The sequence below is a fragment of the Centroberyx affinis genome, unplaced genomic scaffold (genome assembly GCF_046629955.1).
Source record: "Centroberyx affinis isolate AG114_WGS23_722 - 3 ecotype Tasmania unplaced genomic scaffold, CSIRO-AGI_Caff_v1 ptg003015l_1, whole genome shotgun sequence".
Classification (NCBI taxonomy): Eukaryota; Metazoa; Chordata; class Actinopteri; order Beryciformes; family Berycidae; genus Centroberyx; species Centroberyx affinis.
In genome coordinates, this window is record NW_027281113.1 from 462,161 (window position 1) to 483,393 (window position 21,233).

The 21,233-nt window shown below is 39.5% G+C and overlaps 1 pseudogene; it reads left to right on the forward strand.

Annotated features, from left to right (window-relative positions):
- Window positions 1-2,858: 2,858 nt before the first annotated feature.
- LOC139659079 (protein-cysteine N-palmitoyltransferase HHAT-like) lies at window positions 2,859-20,588 on the forward strand (annotated as a pseudogene).
- Window positions 20,589-21,233: the final 645 nt, after the last annotated feature.

Consider the following 21,233-nt stretch of genomic DNA (forward strand, 5'->3'; position numbering starts at 1 on the left):
AGACAACATCTGCAGCATCCACCTGTTCAGCATAATCCAAGTCTCCTCAAGCCAAACAAACTCACGAAGTGACTCGAAAAGGCCGACATTTACACCATTATTTAGTTGAAATCGCCACTATAGCCGTTGATTTAAAAAAAAGTTTACGTTTGCGCGCACCGTGGGGGGGTATAAACCGTGTGGAGGATGTATTCTTGCTGCTGGGGGAGAAGAGGCAGAAGAGTGGGGGTGTGCAGGCCACTGGCAATCTAGCCTTAGTTGCTAATGTGTGCACAAGCTATGGAAACATTACTCTATGCAACCCCAGTTCTTGTGTTTAGCTATTTATACTATCTACAAACTGATAATTGTATGGCTAGCAAGCAACTATCAACAAAATACACAATATGACTGTGTCCTCTTGTAAATATGTTCACGTGCGCACTGCAGCCGTGTGCGCCACTTATTATCAGCCATATTTCCAATTGTCACCATGTGCCATAGGTGCCAGTTTTTTGGTATATCTGCATCTGTATTTTAAGTTAATTATGCATTGTAACTGAGTTACTGCCTTATTATTAGCTGTTAGCTGTGCACTGTTTGGTTGTCATTATAATGGTTGTAATTTCTGGATGTGAATCTAATGCCATTGGTGGCACCTAGTGGATCTACTGTGTATGCTGGTTAATTGCCACAAATTTACAAATGTTTAAGGATTCCTTCCATAATCACTCACTATCCCATGTATCTGAGAGAAACCTTTCAGTAGCATTCTAAAGTAGCTCATAGCTCTTTCTGTCTCAGCAATCCTGTTGGCACAGACTAGTATTTCAGTACCTCTTCGTCCATGATTCCTCCTCCACCTCTGCTAACGACTCCTGCACTACTACTACAGACACCTGAGAGTGGTGCCTGCAGCTGGGCCTTCTTCACGGTGATGGAAGACCTCTTGTCAGAAGACCCCGCAGTGAAGCCTGTCCACACTGTGGCTGCGTTTGCTGGTGATCTTTTTTTTATGTTCTGCAAAATGTGATTACCTTTTTCAATTGAAAAATTGCACATGACTCATGCAGACACAGGCCTACTAGTTGATTCCATGTTTGTATGACATGTATGGTATCCTTGCTGAAGCAAAGTGGTTAATCTTAGAACCCTATAGCTATTCATCTCCTCTGGGCATTTATTTGACAGGCTGTCTATTAATATTGTCGCTGATAATTACACCCCTACTTCAGTAGAAACTTCCACTTTATTCCTCTGTCATGACTATAAATTCTCTTTTAGGCCTATAAATTACAGATGTTTATAATGCATTAATTAATTTAAATGTTAAGAATTCGACAGGAGAGGACAATCTGGATCCTTGCCTTCTGTGTCTTTGTGCTCCTTTAATTGCCACTCCACTTGTTCACATTTTTAATCAAACACATTTCTCAGGCAGCATCCCCAAGGTTTGGAAAGCTGCACAGGTTTTTCCCGTGCATAAAGGTGGCGCCCACAGAAAACCAATACTGTCTTTCTGAAATGGGATTAAAACTGGCTACGCACATAATCTGCATTTTGACATGACTCAGAGACATTTGAATTTCTGGACGTAAAGATTTGAAGATGAACACCAATGACAGATGCCTCTCCTTTTTGGATGACTGCCTTAACAATAGGAATTTGTAATTTTGTTTTTCTTTTTTTTATTGTTTTATTTAATTTATTTATTTTTATTAGGTACTAGCTTCTGTTACTAAGCCTCAACAACGGTCACATGACTCCAAGGTGGACACCATATGTGTCACCTTCATCACACTGTCCTAAAAAAATAACAGTGAGAGCATAATTACAGGCCAAATTATTTTTATTTAAATTATTAGTCTGCGTCTAATATCCTACAGCTAACCAAACAAGCCAGTTTTCAATAGCTGAAATGGGAATATTTTGTTAGCTGTCTAACCAAGTAAAGTCCTTACGACTCCCAGCTTCAGGTAACAATCGTTATCTGACTTTGAGTGAGCATATGAGTGAGTTTTTCATGTCACCCTAGCATACATGAACAAGTTGTTTCACCCTGAGGCTACTTAGCTAATGTTAGCTTCAAGTGCTAGAATAAGATGCTAGAAAGGGAATGGGTTATAACCATATAATGTTACTCGGCCAGCTGTTGGATTTCTATTTCAATTTCACTTCACAAGCTAATCATTAGCTAGCGCTCTAACGTTAGCAATCGGCGCTAACAGTTAGTTAGTTAGCTGATAACTTACCTAAACAATTCGATTTGGGCTTCAATAAATGTCACCAGCAATATTCAAAATTGTCTGTGAGCTTCAGGAGAATGTATTGCAGCTGAAAGACTTGATTTATTAAGCATTTATCATGTTAGAAAAGAGCATAAACATCAAGCTATGCAGCTAGCTAGATAAATAAGCTAACACCCACTGCCAGGTGAACTGACAAGCTTTCAAATCAAATTTTCAAATTTTGGTATTAATGCACACATCTATGTTAGAGACAGTGCTGTAACTGGCTAGCTAGATATAGATGTTGCCACTATGCTTCTGCTCATTTTGTGGTCTATGCACTTCGTTTATCTGAACATTTTGTCTTTCCGCGATGTAAATGGGATGACCCATTCTCAACATAAATACTTTAATTCTAATTCACACTCCTGGCTGAGTCAGTAAATATTCTCATGCATATTTTTGTTTCAAGGCAGCCATGAGAAGACCAAAGAAGTCCAGCTCTCAGACTGACAGGTTTTAAGGAGAAGCCGCTGTCCGTGTCTACTACATAAATTCATAATGTTACAATTTTGGTGTATATGATTATCTGTTCATATCCATCTTTTTCACTTTGCATATCTTGTATAGTTCCACGGAGATCGATCAGGTATGCACCTACTCCTCACCACCCTCAAGACATCTGAGAACAACGCCATCACCTCCAACACGTCCCGGCTTATGGCCTCAGAGTGCCTTTGGAGCATCTTCAGTCTGCAGAACCTCTTCACTACAGTGGACCTTTAATCCAGAAAGTTGATGCAGAGCTATGCAGTCAGCTTCAAATGCAGCTGAGTTGGCTATAGAACAATCAAAACTGCAGTAACATTCCTTCAGTCCCTCTTTCAGAAAACATATGATGACATTTCGGACATTCTGTGCATCTATCCACCTTAGTGAATAACATGTTTTTTTCTTGTCAACACACATGAGATTAGTTTAGTTTATTTTATTGCACATAACCCCCCCCCCCCAACAAAAAAAACTGAAATACATAGAGATTGGAAAAAACAACAACAACCCAAAAACACACAAACAAACAAAAAACAGACTCTTCATTCAAGAGTATACGTCTAACCCCTCATGTAAAATCATAGTAAAAAAGCTAGTAAAAAAAAACAAAAAAAAACGGTTTTGCCTGACCTGACAAAGACCGTGCTGGTCAAAACGTTGCAATAATAAACTCTTTGGGAGTTTATATTCAGTGTGCGGACATGTCTCTGTAAGTTGCTGAATTTGTCTTTTTCTAGTTAGAAAAAAACCCAAAACATACTTTTTCACTTTGATGTGGAAGAACATTTGGGTTAAGTATAAATGATTAAATGCTATAAATGTTTGCGAGACTGAATTTCACATAGTGTTCAGTAATAGATCATGAGCATTTGTTCTGTATTATAGGGCTATTAATCAATCAAATGTATCAATTTTTTAGTTTTCCATCCAGTTTTTCTTGAATTGTTTTGTTTGTCATCTGATTATCATTGAAGGAAATGTCATATATAAACTGAACACAGGAGGGCACAAGACACTCATGGGATCTGCAGACACTGGTCACTTGGCTCCAATATTCTCTACCCATAACACTAGATAAAAGTCGGTGAATGCTATTCAGTGGAACCTACCTTTTTGTTCAGTGTTATTGAAAGCATACACCGTAATGTCAAGCAACTTCGTCCTGGTTCTAACCAAGGATCAGGCAATGAGAATCCAGTCATAATGGGTAGAATCTTATACTGCTGTATGTGAAATAGATGTTAAGGCCTGATAGATATGTGTAGGCCACACACTGAAAAAAAAATGCCTCTCTTTCCTCCCATGCTCTCCCTCACACACGTGCATCCTGTGTGCAAGCAGGGCTTAGATTGAAAACAATTATATTCAAAATGCTTTGCATGATTGTCTGTTTTCCTTTTCTTCCTTTTTATCGTTATTATCGTATATTGTTTTCATTCTTTGGTAATTAGGTGAGACACTATAAGCCGCTCTGGGTTTCTTTCCTCACCTGCACAATCTGTGTTTAGTAGCATGTTGTATTTATTTGTTACCATTTTCTTTGTGCGGAATATATAAAACAAAACTAATTGTTATAGTTGTTGTAGGCCTTGTTCATTACTATTTGGGAGTTTTGAAAGATTTTCCTAGCCAGTTGTCTAGATATGCCACAATTCTGCTGACACTGTCATTCTGATCAGTGTCAAATAAACCAATGATTTAAAACACATCACTATATTTTATATCATTCACATTTTGCTGTGTTGTAACAGGTTTAGGCTTGACAAACCTCTAAAATGTATCTGTAATTGTAGGTGAATGAATTGTATGATTTTATTTTATTTTTTTCAAAGCTGTCACTATTGATATATGGCTTTCCCAGGAATATGTTACAATTCACTGGACTTACTTTTGTGTTAAACAGAGAGACTGGTATAAGACAGAGGAGGAGTACTACCTGTTACTTGTCAATGTTGCCGTCTGTGGTCTTCGCTTCATCAGCTTCAGCCTCGAGCATTGCTGGCACCCTACTGGAGCTCTACTGGTTGTTTTCCTACTCTTTTTATCATCCCTTATTCTACAATGGACCCATTATCACTTACAAAGACTACATTCAGCAGGTAAGAAACACAGAGGTTATTCCAAGAAGTAAGCTGCAGTTTGGTCAAGAATTGCCTCTTTGGTGTTTTTCAAGAAGAACCAGAGTCTGATTGTTTCTCTGAAGTTGAGGGAATCTGAGCTCACCTCATTTTGCATTGTGTCCTAAACATCACTGGTGGGCTGTTTCGGAGATGTCTTGCTCGGACAATAACTTTAATTTGCTGCAAGTATACAGAAGTGGCTACTGTTCATTTGATTTGGTTTGATTGACAATCGTTTCTATAGTGTTTATGTATTTAACTAATGCCTGCTTACTTTCCTTGGAACAGGTTGGTACACACGTTCATAGGGGTTTGGTATCTTTACCCAATAGCACCTCATATTATTGTTTTTTTGTTTTGTTTTTATTGTACTGGAGATTGAACCAGTGAGTGCACTCCATTAACAATTTGCCAACTTTCTACTGTTGCAGATGCGGAGACCTGCTGAGGAAAGTGACACAGACAAAGCTGTTTATAGCTACTTGCTACTCAGAGCAGGAAGGATTTTTCTGTGGTGGCTCATCGCAGAATACATGATCCACGTCATGTACATGCATTCCATCCAGACTAACGAGACCTACTTAGAAATTCTTCCTCCTTGGGTAAGTCTGAGTTTTTTTGTTCTATGATTTATCTGAGACTACAGATCCACTGGAGCAATGCACCAACATGTTTATGAGATGCAGAAAGACACTTTGCCCCCCACCACTCATAAGATTTCATTGATTTTGAAACTCCATCAGATATGCTGGTAACTGACTCACTCATTGCTGTTGATTCATAATTCAATATTTATGCTCAGTGGTGTTTTAGGCTATTTTGTCTGAATCAAATACGCCTCTGGCAGAAAAAAAGATATTGGTCTGAATATGAGACTCTTGTTGAATCCCAGCCAAAACAGAAGTAGTCTAGTCTGCCTGACTGGATTTTCAGTGTAGATGGAAGTAGTCTGAAGTGAGAACTATCGCTTCACCTGTATACTCTCTGCTAATAACATAACTATGGAGACTGTATGTTTGGTGTAATGTATTTTCTTGGCCATTTAGAAACAGCACTGAAAGATAGGGCCAAGATTTTCTGTGTTACTATTTTTAGCAAATATAGTAAATGGGCAGATTTTGAAATTTGATCAAAATATGAGAGAAAATCCTGAGAAATGAGACCACAAGAGAGCACTGGGAGGGGGCCATGAAAATAAGGAGTCTCCTGGGAGTCTCCTGGGTTGGCAAGTATGCTCCTGGCACATTCGTGTGTCTTGGCACGGTCTGTGAGACACATGGAGTCAAATTTTTTCTGTAGGTGCATTATGTTACCTATGCAGCCAGCCTGGCCCATGGATACCCCCCATGTGCAGCCTCATGCAGACCCTTTTTCACAATGACAGCAGTAATAACCTAGGTAATGGTTTTGGGAAATAGGTCAAATAGGTGCTTTTACTAACCCTTTAACCCTTTTCCCCATATCCCAGGCGGCCTGGCCCTCGCCCTCGTCCAGTTCTTCTATGTGAAGTACCTGGTACTGTTTGGCTTGCCGTCTCTGCTGGCCACACTGGATGAGCTAGTTCCCCCAAAGCTTCCTCGCTGTGTCAGCATCATGTACAGTTTCACAGGGATGTGGAGGTGAGTTTATACTGGGGAACCGACACCGCTGACATAACCTGTAATGTGTTTTAGTTGCTTGCACGGCAATTTTGCATTGGTCTTGCAGCATTCCTTAACGCCTCTCTCTCTGGAAAAGGTAGCATCCCCGGTATGCTTGAAGAGAAGGTGTATTTAATGTCAAGTGCTTCAAGTGGTCAGTGTGCTTTGGCAATCAAATTCTCTGAGCATCGTGATTCATCTCATCTTCTGTCATTACTGGCAATCAGAACAATAGGTTACCTCTACAACATCAAGGACAGTGCATCCTTCTTTCAGAATCAAGCTAAAATGGTTTGTTCTCTGGGACCAACCTTACTCTCACAGGATGAATCTTTTCTTTTTTAACCAGGCTCTGTTTATTATACTATGTTTCTGGTATGCTCAGTTTCATCAGTAGTGAGAAACCTACTGCAGTGATGCTTCCCCCAAATTAGACTTTCAATCAATTCCCAACAGGTTAATAGCAACGGTGCCAAGAGAATCAAATTAAAACAAAGAGTCTCTGTATGTTAAAATCAACAAGTGCATTCATGCATTCATGCTTTGGTGCAAAACTTTGAAACAACTGACACTGCATAAATTGTTCCATCATAGCGGTGTTCCAAAAATCATTATCTGCTGTGTCACTCAGTCAGGAATAACACAAATTTTCATCCATTTGAATGAAACCCTTTTATATTATTTGAAGTTCTAGAAAAGCTCAAAGGCTGTTGGATAAACTCCAACTGTATTTTCAAAAACATAAAAAACATATTGAAGCCATATTAAAGTCTCCCTCCATTATTGTAGTATGGAGCCCCAGTTGAAACACTGCCAACCCTCTACTTGCTTTGTTTACATAGTGATTTATTGGCTGGAAGGCCTGTTTTCTCTTCCAAATGTACTGTCTGGGTTTTTGACATGACAGTTAACAGCATATCACAACAAAATATATTCTTTGAGTATATTTTGAATGTGTAAAGGTATTTTTTTATTTTTTTTTATTTTAGGTTTTTTTTATTTGTAATATTTGTCTGCAGAATACAGTAAGTACTGCATTATAATTTATGATAAATTCAACAAAATGAAGTTAATTTTCCATCAAGTCAGATGTACAGGAAGTAGACAGAATAACAGAAATAAAACATGAAAAAAGACTTGAACTTTGGAGTTACTGATCACAGGTGAATCATGTTTGTTGAATACCAATTAGCAGTATGTCAGCTTTAAAAGAGGAGGTCTGACAGTTGCCAGCTTGTGAGTATTTAACACAATTTTATGTAAATAAGATATTTAAAAGAGTATAAAGAGGAAGGATTTTCAGGGTTTACTGAGTTGAGGTTTATGCCCATGCACACGCGCAAACACACACACACACACACACACACACACACACACACACACACACACACACACACACACACACACACCCACATACCCACTCCTTATGCAGCCCCATCAGTTATTTCAATCACACCAGCCTCCACAGAGAGTGAACATTATAAAATTATATCTCAAGGGGATTGCTACATTTATTAAGTTTATCATAAACTGTTACAAAAACAAAGACTATGCCTATCTTATGCTGAAGGGGTCACAATTGCTTAAGATAATGAATACACATTGCAGTACTTGCTACACAGAGAAAGAGCACCTTAATCAACATTACTGAAAATGTGGAAAGGCTAATTCCCACTAAGCTTCCACTGCTTGGATGGATATTGCAGCACGGTCAGAAACATTCAACATCGAAAATTGTGTGTCACGCTGCCATTTGCCTAGACTGAGAGAGACTGCTGGTTGACATGATGCAAATTTGACATGCGTCTCAGCCTAAACAAAACAGACATGCAATCATAAGCAAACCTCATGATATACAATCAAAAAATGCCATTATTGGATCTGGCGAATAAATGGAATGTTGAAAATTGGGTTCAGATCTGGTTTAGGACATGGCTATAAACGAGGGGTGAAAGAAATGACCAGTTTGACGTTTTAGAGAGTCCAGTGTAGAGAACCTCAACATTTTACATGACTTTGGCATCTTCGTGACTCTTTTAGCGAAATCTTTTGACTCGTCAACATAATCAGTAATAACAACCCGCTCTCTTATTTCAGTCCACGTTAGATTGAGATGGAGGTCTGTGTGTTGGCTTAGCATTAAAATGTATAGGTTGTAGACTAGATGGACCAATGTGCTGACAGCGATGCACTCCAATCCAGCTCATGTCTGCTGAGCTGGCCGATGTTGACAGCATTGATGGAATGCATAAAGCTGTCCAGTGACATCACTGACAAAACAGTATCAGTTTATAGGCAGAGTGAAGAAGAAAAACGCCTCCTCCTTTCTAATCTTTTTAATACACCCCCCCCCCCCCCCCCCCCCCACACACACACACACACACACACACAATACATGCCTCAGTGTTTTATGTCTATTTTAGCCTCTAAGCCCATGTGCTCAGGTGTTTCTTAGGGACAGCTATATTATTATGTAAATTTCGAACTCAAACATCCTATTACTTCCCTACTCTTCTAGGCATTTTGATGAGGGTCTGTATCGATGGCTCATCAGGTAAGAGGCACTTCATCAAATTTTACGAGTGGTGGACAGCCTGATTCAAATGTTAATGCTTATTAAAAATGTAAATTTTACTCTAATTCAAATAATAGTTGTTAAACCTAATACCTAATAATTGGACTTCCTTGTTTTCTTTTTTGTACCACAAAGGGTTAGGGTTAGGGTTAATTTACAAGCACAGCAGAGACACAGTCAAGCTTCCTCATTACCAGTTTTTGTCTAATATTTGGAATAGTGTGTGTTGTTACTTGTTGCACACTCAAAGAGCTCATTCACTATTGGGCATTGAACTTCTCAGTTGAATTACCCTCAAAAAGGTGTCACTGCACAGCTGCCTGCCAACATGTGTATCTCAACAAACAAGGATAGTGAATTTGCATGTAGGCTTTTTCATGATTATGAGGTTGCATATCATAGGTGAATAGTTTTTCTGTTCCATTACTGTTCTCCCCACTCTGGAGAAATGCCACCTTGTTTAGTATGTGCATATGTAATGGCGGCATTATGCATTTGCTCACTTGTACTTTAAACAACATGCATTATTAGTTTGTCTGCTTTTAATGATGCACACTTGGCTGAATGTAGCCTATTGGGAGTTTATGGTCTGCTTGGTAGATGTGGGTTGCTACTTTAAGACAGCAGTACTGTTTCACAGTTGTCAGAAAACACAGTGTGATTTTCTGTGAGAATATTCTAATGTTGTTGTTGGGTATTGTTTGCTAATTATTGTCTGGGTTCACTGAGTTTTTATTCTGTTTGATGTATACAATGGTGTAAGTATACAATTATTTGTCAAATGTACAAGATTAGTTAAAAGTGAAATATGGCACATCTACCAATGAATTAGTTACTTAGAATTAGAATCACTTTGTTAAAGATGCCAGAATCTAAATTGCAAATGCAATTTTCCATTTTAATCCATGTCCACTGGAAATTGTTTTCCCTTGCTTTAATGGCATCCTTTGCAATTATCCTACTGCAGATGCAAAGTGATACCCATGACACAGTGCCCCCCTGTTTCTTCTAGTGAAAGTGCTGTTAAAGAGGTTTTAATGCGGTTCTGAAATTTTGCTGCAATTGTCTGAAGAGCGCTAGATGAGTGCGTAGGTGTTAAATGATGTGCTCCACATGACTCACTCCTGATACCCCGTCTCCCTGGGCAGCTAAGTGGCTTGTTCCTCGTCATTCCATTACGGTTTCCCCACCTGTACGCCTCTGTGTCTCAGGTTCTGTTGTTACCCACACAAGCGGTATTGGCCAACAAAAGAGCTCTTACTGCTCAATTTATTTCAAAGTAGGGGTTCTTAGGCAGGGTTGTTTGGTTGAGTTGTTACAGCTACCCATGTGAACAAGACAAGCTTTTGATCCCAAATCCTGGGAATAATTTTCCATAAATAAATAAGTAGGGGTCAAAGCAGTATTTCACTTTGGTTTTAATTTACACGTACAGCAAGCACATCTTCATATGAGATGATGAACAGTCAACTGCCAACATTAGTTGCCAATTGCCATCATTGTCTGCTCCAAGTGCTTGCAGTGGTCAAGTGTTACCTGATACTGTATTTTGGAGGGCTTCCTGCTTTACACCTACGGACCTTTGATCGACATACTGAACCAAAGTTACTTTATTTCCATTCCATACAAAGAATGCAAAAAGAGGAGGTGCTCTAGGAACTACACGGTGCCAGACCCCCCCGGTCTGTTTGACGGTCACGTCTGGCCCATGTATATAAAACACAAGAACATTTACATCTAAATAATGTTAGATTGATAAATAGATATTCAGGACATTTAGTATTTAAGACATTTGGCAATTGCACTGACCCTTTGGTCGCTGTAGACTTTACCTCTCCATCTGTTTTTGCACCTCCTTTTATGCTCCAACATGGCCAAGCTGGCCACTCTATTGAAGGCTCAGAAAATGCTGGCTCATCTTTCAGGAACATTGATTAGCCACAGGGTGTCTGAGATAATTAGTTCCCAGCTCAGCAACACTAGACTGAAAGTGATGTTTGCTTGTAAGTGTTGTGGAGTGATGTAGCATGGTGAGACTGTTGGTGCCTCTGGGACAGACAAGGTTCTCACAATACCTGAGACTATTTTTCTTCACATCATGCACAACACTCTCTCTACTTTGCATTTGTACTTTGGCTTTGAATTACTGTGAGGCAGAAAATTCATGTTGCTTGCCTGATTGTTGTGATATTATTCACATTATGTGGGCTATTACATGAACATGGCTATTTCTATATTGTTTTTCTCATTTCAAGCATTGAAAAATTAAGTACTTGAGCAATATGCTTGTTTGTTGAACTATCACATGAAAAAAAATGCAATTTCATTTAACTGTGCAGCCTCAATTTTTATTTTTTAACCTTTGTTATTCTGTTGATATCAGACATTACACACCTAACAAATAGATGGACAGGACAGGATAATTTGGATGAGCCAATTGAAATGATGAAAATGTCCACATGGGAAGTGTCTTGGGCATGTGTTTAGGGTTCAGTACTGAACACAGAGGCCACTTTGGAATCATTAACCCAGTTACAGCATTAATAACATCTTCGCAGAATTGATATTCTACGGAGTAGGTACTCCTATTTTTGCACTGGGCATCAGAGCATTGCTTATTTGAATAAAAATCAATGAACATCACATGATAATTTGTGTGACAGGTGCTCTTTGGAATTCATTGGTGCTCTGTGTTGCTGGCTTTGTTTTACATCTGCATTATTCACTGGCTGCAGTATGCCTATATCCGGTCCTTACCATCTTTTGCTAAAGAAAAATAATGAAATCATTTTATTGTCTATTTGTTATCTGTATACACATTGGATGTATAGATGTATAGAAGAGACGTAGAGAATTTATATATCTTTTTTCTTTGATTTGGACAGGCTATAATCTCCTTTGAAGAGCTTTAACATTTTACACATGTTGATTGTATTCACTGATTTTTTTTGCCTGTACTCATGTTCCAGATACATATACGTCCCATTGGGAGGTTCACGTCATGGTCCTCTGTACAAAGTGCTGTCCACTGGCCTGGCGTTTGGGTTTGTCTGCCTCTGGCATGGGGGCCATGACTACCTGCAGTACTGGGCCCTAATGAACTGGGCTGGAGTTCTGGTGGAAAATGGATTGAAGACTCTCTTTGCCTCATCCTGTATTCACTCCATTGTTGTAAGTTTCTAAGCATTTACCTTCCAAAATGCAAATAATTTAGGCTAAAAGAGAAAATAATACATTGGAAAATTGAATATTGATAGAAATCTTTCCCAAAACTAAAAAAACAACCATAATAATATAATAATCTGATTTATTAAGAGATATTCCATGGAGCTACTTCAGTAAGAATAGATGGGAGACCAACTTTGTGGATCCTGCGACATAAAGAAAACTTATTGGCATGTAAAAGTCCAAGTAAACATTCATGTGCCCACAAGTCTGTTTCCAATACATTAAAAATGCAGAAGCTGCAGGCCGTTTCTCTGGATGACATCACAGATTGAGTGAGTCAGTCTTGCTTCTTCGGCTTCTAGCTTTGGGGGAGAGTTCATGTTCTCAAAATAATGATTGAACTATCCAGGATCATAGTTATATTGTTTTTCACAGGGGATTTCCCCATATAAGTCTGATGGCATCCTGTGTAATCCTTCTAGTTTATGGTGATAGAGTGCAATGCTGTTGGTGTTCTTTGCATCTCAGATTTATGACAAAAATACAGTATTTTGTGGTTTTACTGCAATTGTGACATTCCCCAGGAGCACAATTTCTCTGCACCCATGAAACGGCGCTGCATTGCCCTTCTGTCTAGCTTCTCCACTGCCATGCTCATTCTCTCTAATCTGGTGTTCCTTGGGGGAATACATGTTGGCAGAATCTTCTGGAAGCGTGTCTTCGTTCAAGGTAAATTGCTTTCCACAACACTCGCTCAACAGGATTTGTGAATGCCTTTATTCTGCAGCATTGTTTCAGCTCGCATTTACAAATTTGTTTCCAATGTGGAGAATCAGCCATATGGTATTTTACTATCCAGTGTAAATTTGATAAAGATGACTTACATTGCATTTTTGCACATTTTCTTCCAATGATGACAGCAACAGAACTTACCAGTTCCAGAGGCAAAGAGTTGGTGACTGTCCACTTTAACAACTGTTAATAGCCACAATACTTGTTTTAAAAAAAACAGAACTTGAAAGAACCTATGCTGAAGCCCATGTACCTAAACATACATTTTTTTTTTTACTTAACTAATAGTATAATTAATATTTTTTTAAGGTGTTGGCAGAATAAAATAATTAATACTAAGCTGTAGTTTAACTGCTATTCTTTGCATGCGCATGGGGAAATTCTCCAAAATAGAGTGACATCTGCTTCATGGCTGTGCCAGTCCTTGTACTTCTGTCTTTATTTGGCTCATTTGGTTCCTAAAGCAAGATGGCAGTCCCTCCCTGGCATCTAGCAGCATGTTTAGATTTTATTGCAAATCAGCTGTTGTTCTTTCCACACTTGAAGGAAAAGTTTACCAAAAAATGAAAATCTTGTCATTATCTACTCACCCATGTCAGTTGAAACACCAGCAAATTTCATATGTCCACATAACACAGTGTGTGTTAGTGCAGATTCATGTCAACCTTCTCCAAAACAACGTAAGTGGCCAGGAAGTGGTTCTTTAGAGTTCCAACAAGACTAGGTTAAAACCTAGTATAACTAACTCCGCTGTAGACTGCTAATACAGAATAATAGTCCATACATCCATACTGATCTCTGTTCCGGCGTGTCCCGTCTCCTCTCTCCGCCGCTGTCCTCTCCACCATGCCCACGGCCCGCACTGATCCTCCCGATCCAAGCGGCAGTCGCTCTGCTACCCATCAGTGCCGAAAACGCTGTTCACCGGACACCCGGTGACGCATCGGCGTCGGGACCCCCGCCGAAATCTCGGCCGGATCACCGGGAACAAGTCGGCGCCCCAGCTATTGGCACTGGCCGGCACGTGCCCCCGGGAAACTGGTGGAAGGTCGGCAATACTCCCTTGGTGCTTCAAAACCTCCATGCTTGTCTGTGTCTCTCTCTCCGCCGACAGAACAGAGGGCTGTCAGGTGGACTGAGCTCGTGCATATGCATCGAAATAATTGTAAATAATAATTGTATAGATTCTACTTTAGCTTCAGCTTACATGCATGATATTAGTCAGCCTGCTTACTGTGTGGGAGAAATGGGCTCCCGATGTCAGTGGAGAAACAAGATGGCGGAGAAAACGAAACTTAAATTTCTGGCTCTGTGTGCCTATGATGTGCCACGTGCCACGGCCGACCAATGGTGTAACTTGATCACTCAGTCAGTCAGTCAGTCAGTCACTCAGTCAGTGAGTGACAGACATTTGCGTTTATAGGGCTGGCCCCGCTGTTGCGGTCCAGCCAAAAAGGTCAAGAAATTACTATAAAATTACTCCAAACAGCTGGTGCTGCATAATCCAATTTTCCTGAAGTATTCAACTAACATAAACGTGAGTAGATGACAAAAAAGTTCATTTTTGGGTGACCTATTCCTTTAAACCTGAAATAAGCGATTTCAGACCCTATAAGCAATCCTGAAACTAACATGTGCTATGTGGAGATTTCCTTGAGATATAATGATATAAACAAACAAACAAACACACACGGGCCAGCTGTGTTGCTTTTTTTCACCTCTTTTCTAAAGCTTGTTGTCAAAACCCGGCCAGACTCGAAGCTCCTCCCAGCCCATACAGTAGTTTTTCATTGTTTTTTTTAAAACTAACTTGTCTCGCGGCGCTCTCCCCCTCTCATTCCTGAAAACAGAATTCTCCTAAGGCGGAATTGATGAAGTGAGCGAGTAAACTAGTAATCTTACTACCTACCTCTAAAGGTCAATTTATGCTCTTTGCGGTGTGCATGGTGTTTGCGGTGCGGCCGTTTACCCTTTCTATAGAATGGGCAAATTCCCTTCTGTCCGTGTCACAATCTGTGGGCTTGTCTGACTTTAGCCCCAGCAGCCGGAAGGAGGTTATATTCCAATCACCAATTAAGCTTTGCTGTGACAGTAAAAGTTATGGGAGCCTGACTGGTTCACAGCAAATGGTGCATGACATTATGCCCCCGACTACCCCTCGCTGTTAGCAGACACAATACCCTAGAATTGATGTAAATAAGTTAAAAGAAAAAGCTAAAAAGAAAAAAGTATACCAGAATGGGTTCTTGGAAAATGCCATTTCTGTCTTGAATTATTCAAAGCAAGAACTAGACCTATGAGAAATTCAGTTTGCTTTTATGGGGAAGCTTTTCACTACTCAAGGGTTCATCAAGACCCTTATTAAAAATACTAATAAGATGCAAAATAGCGCAGCAGTCAAGTCTTGCGTAAGTGTGGCTCTTGGTAAATACTAAAATAGCCCATTGAAAAAAATAATATTTGATTTTGGTGCCTTTCCTACGTATTGGTATTTTTGTACCTTAAAGGACCATACTGGTTTTATTGCATGTTTTAGCCCATTTACTACACAAGCATGCTTTTACATTACTACCGACCATTTTCCAAAGGATACCATACTTTTTTAGATCTTTGAATGCATTTTTCCTACCTCCCAGGAAGCCATTTGTTTCCATTCATTTCATTCCGATTTGAAAATCAGCTTGCAGAGACTTGAAAATTGCTTGAGATAGGTAATCACAGTGAACGTGTTGCCCCTGGTTTATTTTAGTCAAAATTACTTTATTGTTGTGTGGTAATTTAGTTTAATGCCTGCATTGATTTGAAAAGTCTGCAGGTCTTCTTGTGCGTTCACGTGTTCACCAAGTAGGGAATTTCTGATATATCCGTTAACATGTGAATGCACAATTCCTCTCTGAACTCGGAAACTCTTTCCATGTAGAGACACCGAGAGACACCCATACAACAGAATGTCCATCTCTGGCAGAAAATAGTGCCTGAAGAAAAGATTGTTTTAAGAAGTACATTCATACATCCATGACTTAAATCCGGGCACAAATGCTAGCTGGAGCAGCAGAGAAATTTAAGGTAGGTTTATCACCTTAACATTTGGTAAAAAAAAAATAGATAGGGAAATCGGGTAAATATTTAAAAATCTATAAGGTATGGTATGCTTTGGAAAAAGCCCTGTATGGTCCTTTAAATTGAAATGTAACGAATCCACCTCTTATTCCCATCGGTGCTCTTTATGCCAGCATGATAAACTACCAAGGGAGAGCTGGGGCTCATCTCATTAACATGAGATCAATGCTGTTAAATCAGCCTGCATGTGGTTTTTAATGGTGCTGGCAGCAGCTTAGTTCTCTGACCTCTCTGATGAAATGTGTACATGTATGTTTGTCTCGAAGAGACACAAATTCTTAATTACACTGTGTGTACAGTAGTATAGTGATCGGCTTTGCGACATCAGCATCATCAGATCTCTGTTGCTTCAGCCACCAATAATGACATAATGCTGAATGCCGCAGTGATTCAATTGGTATCTACATCTAGACCCTTCTGCATCTGCTGAAATCCCTAAGTGACTGTAGGATTTATATTAGGTGCTTGATGAACTGCACGTCTTTGTGGTAGTAACCTTTACAGGCCAGCTGATGGCCCTCATGAAAAATCACTCTTAAGATCCAACATTGTGTGACAAACACTCTTGTAAAAACACATACAGCACCAGTAGACGCAGTCTCTAATATTAATTCAAAACTATCACTCAGCACATGAAACTATCCAGCTTTATTGAAAATACACAACAACTCAAAACCAACAATAATGAAACTGTTTGACTTCTATATACCCAAATGATATCATTGAATTTGCAATATAGGATATCTTGTGGTCAGTGAAAAAACTGTCCCTTTAAATAAAGAAAAAATAAAAATAAAACTTACACAAACTTGCCAATGTACAAAACCTGCTGTCTGCTTCATCATACGCAACATCATGAAATAAGTTTGTCCCCATCCCACAAAAGCTTAATGGACTTCAACCACAGTTATATCTTTCTACTCCAAACTCTGTCATCTTAACAAGTGGTATTGCTTTCATATTGTCATAGAAAGACGCTCACAGTTGGCAAGCATGTAACTAGCACTAAGTTAGTTTCCAGTTGTTTCCATTTGTGTAATGATAATATATTCAGGGCGATGGAAGAGGCAGAACTAACCTTACAAGTTTTTGGTACCCGCTTTTACTGAGAAGCACAGTCCTACTGATCACCAATCAACTTTGCATTTAGTTTTGAGTTGCCTCTCTGCATGTGGCCTTTTCACCTCATTTGCACTTGAAGTACTCTGTGTTAATCAAGAGAAAAAAAAAGCAACTGGGTTGTGTAATTACAGCACTGGCTGGCTGGACCCATAGTAACATGCAATTGAAGGAAAATACATGTGTTATTCATCTTTTTCACTCATCTCTCATTTCTCTGCTGCTGCCGACAAACCACAGACATTTTTAAATCCATACAGTAAGCTTTAACTGATGTATTTGGGCAGTGGGTGGCTGTTCTTCAAATGGAAGACTTGGATTTAAGCCTCCACAACCTTGTGTTAGTGTCCTTGAGCAATAAACCAAATCCCTATTAGCACTAGGGGGCGCTGTTCTTCATCTCAACCTGCACTCAGACTTCCCTGTGGGGGGGGGGGACAAGCGCAAACGAAAATTCTCTAATGGGGATCAATAAAATAAAACCTTCTCATTTTTATATAAATATCTCAAGTGCCATTATGTTGCCAAGATATTATCACTCACATTCACACATTATACACATTATAATCACATTATTATTATTATAGGTTGCCGGTTCGAATCCCTGGCCAGATGGCACAAAAATCTGGCAAAATGACAGCTGGCAACCGGAGGGTTGTCAGTCAAGATCGGATGCAAGCTCCTGCCATTGTGGCCTCAGGCCTCTCCAGCTTATGGCTGTGTGTTTGGATGGGTTAAATGCAGAAGATTAATTTCCCCATGGGATTAATAAAGTAGTATTCTATTCTATTTTATTATTTTCTAACAATTTGAAGCAGGGAAATTGGGAGGTAGTGAAGTAGCATTTCTAAGTTTGCTGCTACCCTATGATTTGAGTTAGTGGAGGGCAGATTGATTTACCCTAAAATAAAAAAAATAATATCATAATCATAATCGTGATTGTGCTTTGGCAACACATGTCAAATGTCATGCCAATAAAGCCTATTGAATTGAATTGAATTGAATTGAATTGAATTGAGAGAGAGAGAGAGAGAGAGAGAGAGAGAGAGAGGGCAGCGGTGGTCAAGCGAGCTAGAGAGTGAATGAAGAGAGGGAGCGGTGGTAGCGAGAAAGCCGGTGAATCAGAGAAATAAAGCGTTATTTTCTGATTGTTTCACAACAATCACAAATGCACAAATAAACACGGCCACACCCCCGCACACCTCTGCACAACCCTGCGGGAAGTGCCGCGATGCCTGATGTGGTGTGAATATAGCCGCACTGTGCAGCTCTGTGTGTTCGTGCCTGAACACAACGAGAAGGGGGTGGGCAGTGGGCGACTTTGGAGGCGGGCTGTAGACTGCCCACCCAATCAGAAGTTAGAAACGGTACTGGTATTTTCTGTGCTATTTTTCCATTGACTGAACAAAAAAAATTGGTGGCCTTGGTGGTCAGTGTCTGTTTTGTTTGGAGAAGCAGCTTTTGACAGAGTAAACCGAGAAACCCTAACTTGAGAAACTACATTACCAACAGATTACCAGCAGCTATGGGAAAAGTTTGGTGTTCCAGAGGGTTTGTTGTTTGGTCCCTTCCTCTGTCTGCATGTTTCTACATGCTAACATTATCCTTGGACACTGTGTCAGTTTTCATTATTGTGCAGGTATATAACCAAGGCATGACACTAACTTCTTCACCAACTACCAACAGTGAATAGAGGATTCAGAATTTCACCAGTCAGTTTAAGTTCTTAGCTAAGTAGGTTTTGTTAGAATAGCAAAGGCTGAAGTTGGTTACATGCCAAAATTGCTGGTAGAAATGACAAACTTTCCAGCCACGGCCAAAATGTACCAGCATTTGTCTAGTGGCTTGTACTACTTTTAATTTCTGCATTTAACTCTGTTAATTTGACGAAGCCCTACCAACTGCATCAGTAACATCAAACGGATGGACGGTTGTAGAAAAATATTTCACGCTGAGAGTGTGAATGAAATTTATTCACTTGCAAAGACAAGACACTGGGATGTCTTGGCATGATGGCACGGACTGCTCATTGGTCATGTAGGTTACAGACTAAAAGGTTTCAAATGGTCCTAATCCAATTTACATGTCAGAGATAATGTTCTGTATGTAACCTTTCAAAAGTGTGCATCAACGTTTGTTCCACAATTAAGTGTTTTTTTTCCCCTCTAATTGAAATGCGATGAATAATTGAGTCTAAAAGATAAGCAGCTCTAAGCTGGCACTTTTATTTGGACATGGAAATCCATTGAGGCCACTGCTCTCTTTTTGAAAAGCGCTGAACAAGCAAAAGAGAATAAAATGAACACAAACTACACAACACAAAACTATATTTCAGAAAATATAAAATAAAACTATTACCAAAACATGGCTTGTTTAGCCTTAGTCCACCTGACCTTTCTCTTACTGCACAGTGAGCTGGTTATAGTACAGCTGTGCATAAACCAGCCTGTGCGTATGTGAATGAGATTTTGAAGAGAATAGAAAAGAATAGATCATTGAAATGCATTGTGGTTGCAGGTGCAGGTTACTGAGAGAATCTGGAGGCAAGCCAGTTGGGAGGAGGTGCGGACAGCTGTCCCTGCCTACTAGACCTTCCAAGGAGCAGCTATAAATAGAATAAAAGGAAAACTGTAGCACAGAAATAGTGTAACTTCAGTGAGACTTGACCCAAGGAAGGTAATCAAGTAAAAAGTATGCAATTTCTTACTTACTTTTGAAAAAGCATCAATAGTAGTCTAAATGTAAGTCTAAATTTAATTAATCAATATTAATAAATATTCATAAAGGAAACTAAGACCTGGTTCAGATCAAAATGAGTTGAGGAGTGGATTTACAATGAATCAGTTACATACTGTAAGAATGAGTTTGTTAAAAAATATTTCCACGGTTACTAATGAAACACAGTAGCTGAGAGTATACTGATTGTTTTTTAAAGGTATTTATGTTTGTTTTTATTTGTATTTCAGGCTGGTCTACCATTGCCCCACCTATGTTGGCTTTCCTCTACTGCTTTGCTCAGATCGGACTTGAGTGGACTTCTCACCCACCGTGAGTCACCTTGCAGTGGCATTGGATTGAGAATACCTGCTATCATACAACCAGAGCAACCTGCTGAGTCCAGTGTCTTGCCTTCAGTAGCCAAGGTCTCTATGGCATATCTGGTTCATAGCCAGCGTCTCCACTGTCTTTAGAACAAAAGCTGGCTGGACTGTGTGAGCCAGCCACTTCTCACAACCTCACCAGACCGGCCGTAAGCTGCCTGCAAGCTAAGACATAAAGGATCAATGTTATTTCATTCCACAGAGAATGTTTCCTGTATTTCATGGAAAGCTTGTGCGCATTTGTACTCTTAATACAATGAATGTTTATACTGTAGATTTAGGCTCGTCCCTAATGGGAATTATACCCCTAGCCTTGGCTGTGTCAAGGTATATTTTCTACACAAGAAGCTATGCTGAATCACTGTAATTCCAAGCAACTGTAAAAAAAAAAAAAAAATATGGACGCTGAACCAATCTTGGATATATGATTCTGATTATGTATTGCTGAGTGGTGCAGTAAGCTGAGGAAATGCTCATTTGATATTTGTCGTCCTCCGTCCAGCCACAGGAACAGTTGGTGTATTCACTGGTACACAATAGCCACACAAGGCTGAATAGACGAGGAAGGACATAATAAATGATTCCCCACAGGTGTAATTTATAATTTGGGGAAGAATATGATGGCACCTGTATGAGTTGGAAAGCTTGAGAAGGTGTATACACCAACACTGAAATCAACACAGTTAATACACTGCCTCTTTTCAGTGGAAAATGTAGAAATATTGTCGCACAAGCAAATAAATGTTTTTCTATCATTTTTTTCATTGTTGAATGCTTTTAATCTATTGGTTTTGGCCAAATCCGGTAAGTGTCATCAGACTGTTGAGGTTGAGGCTGTT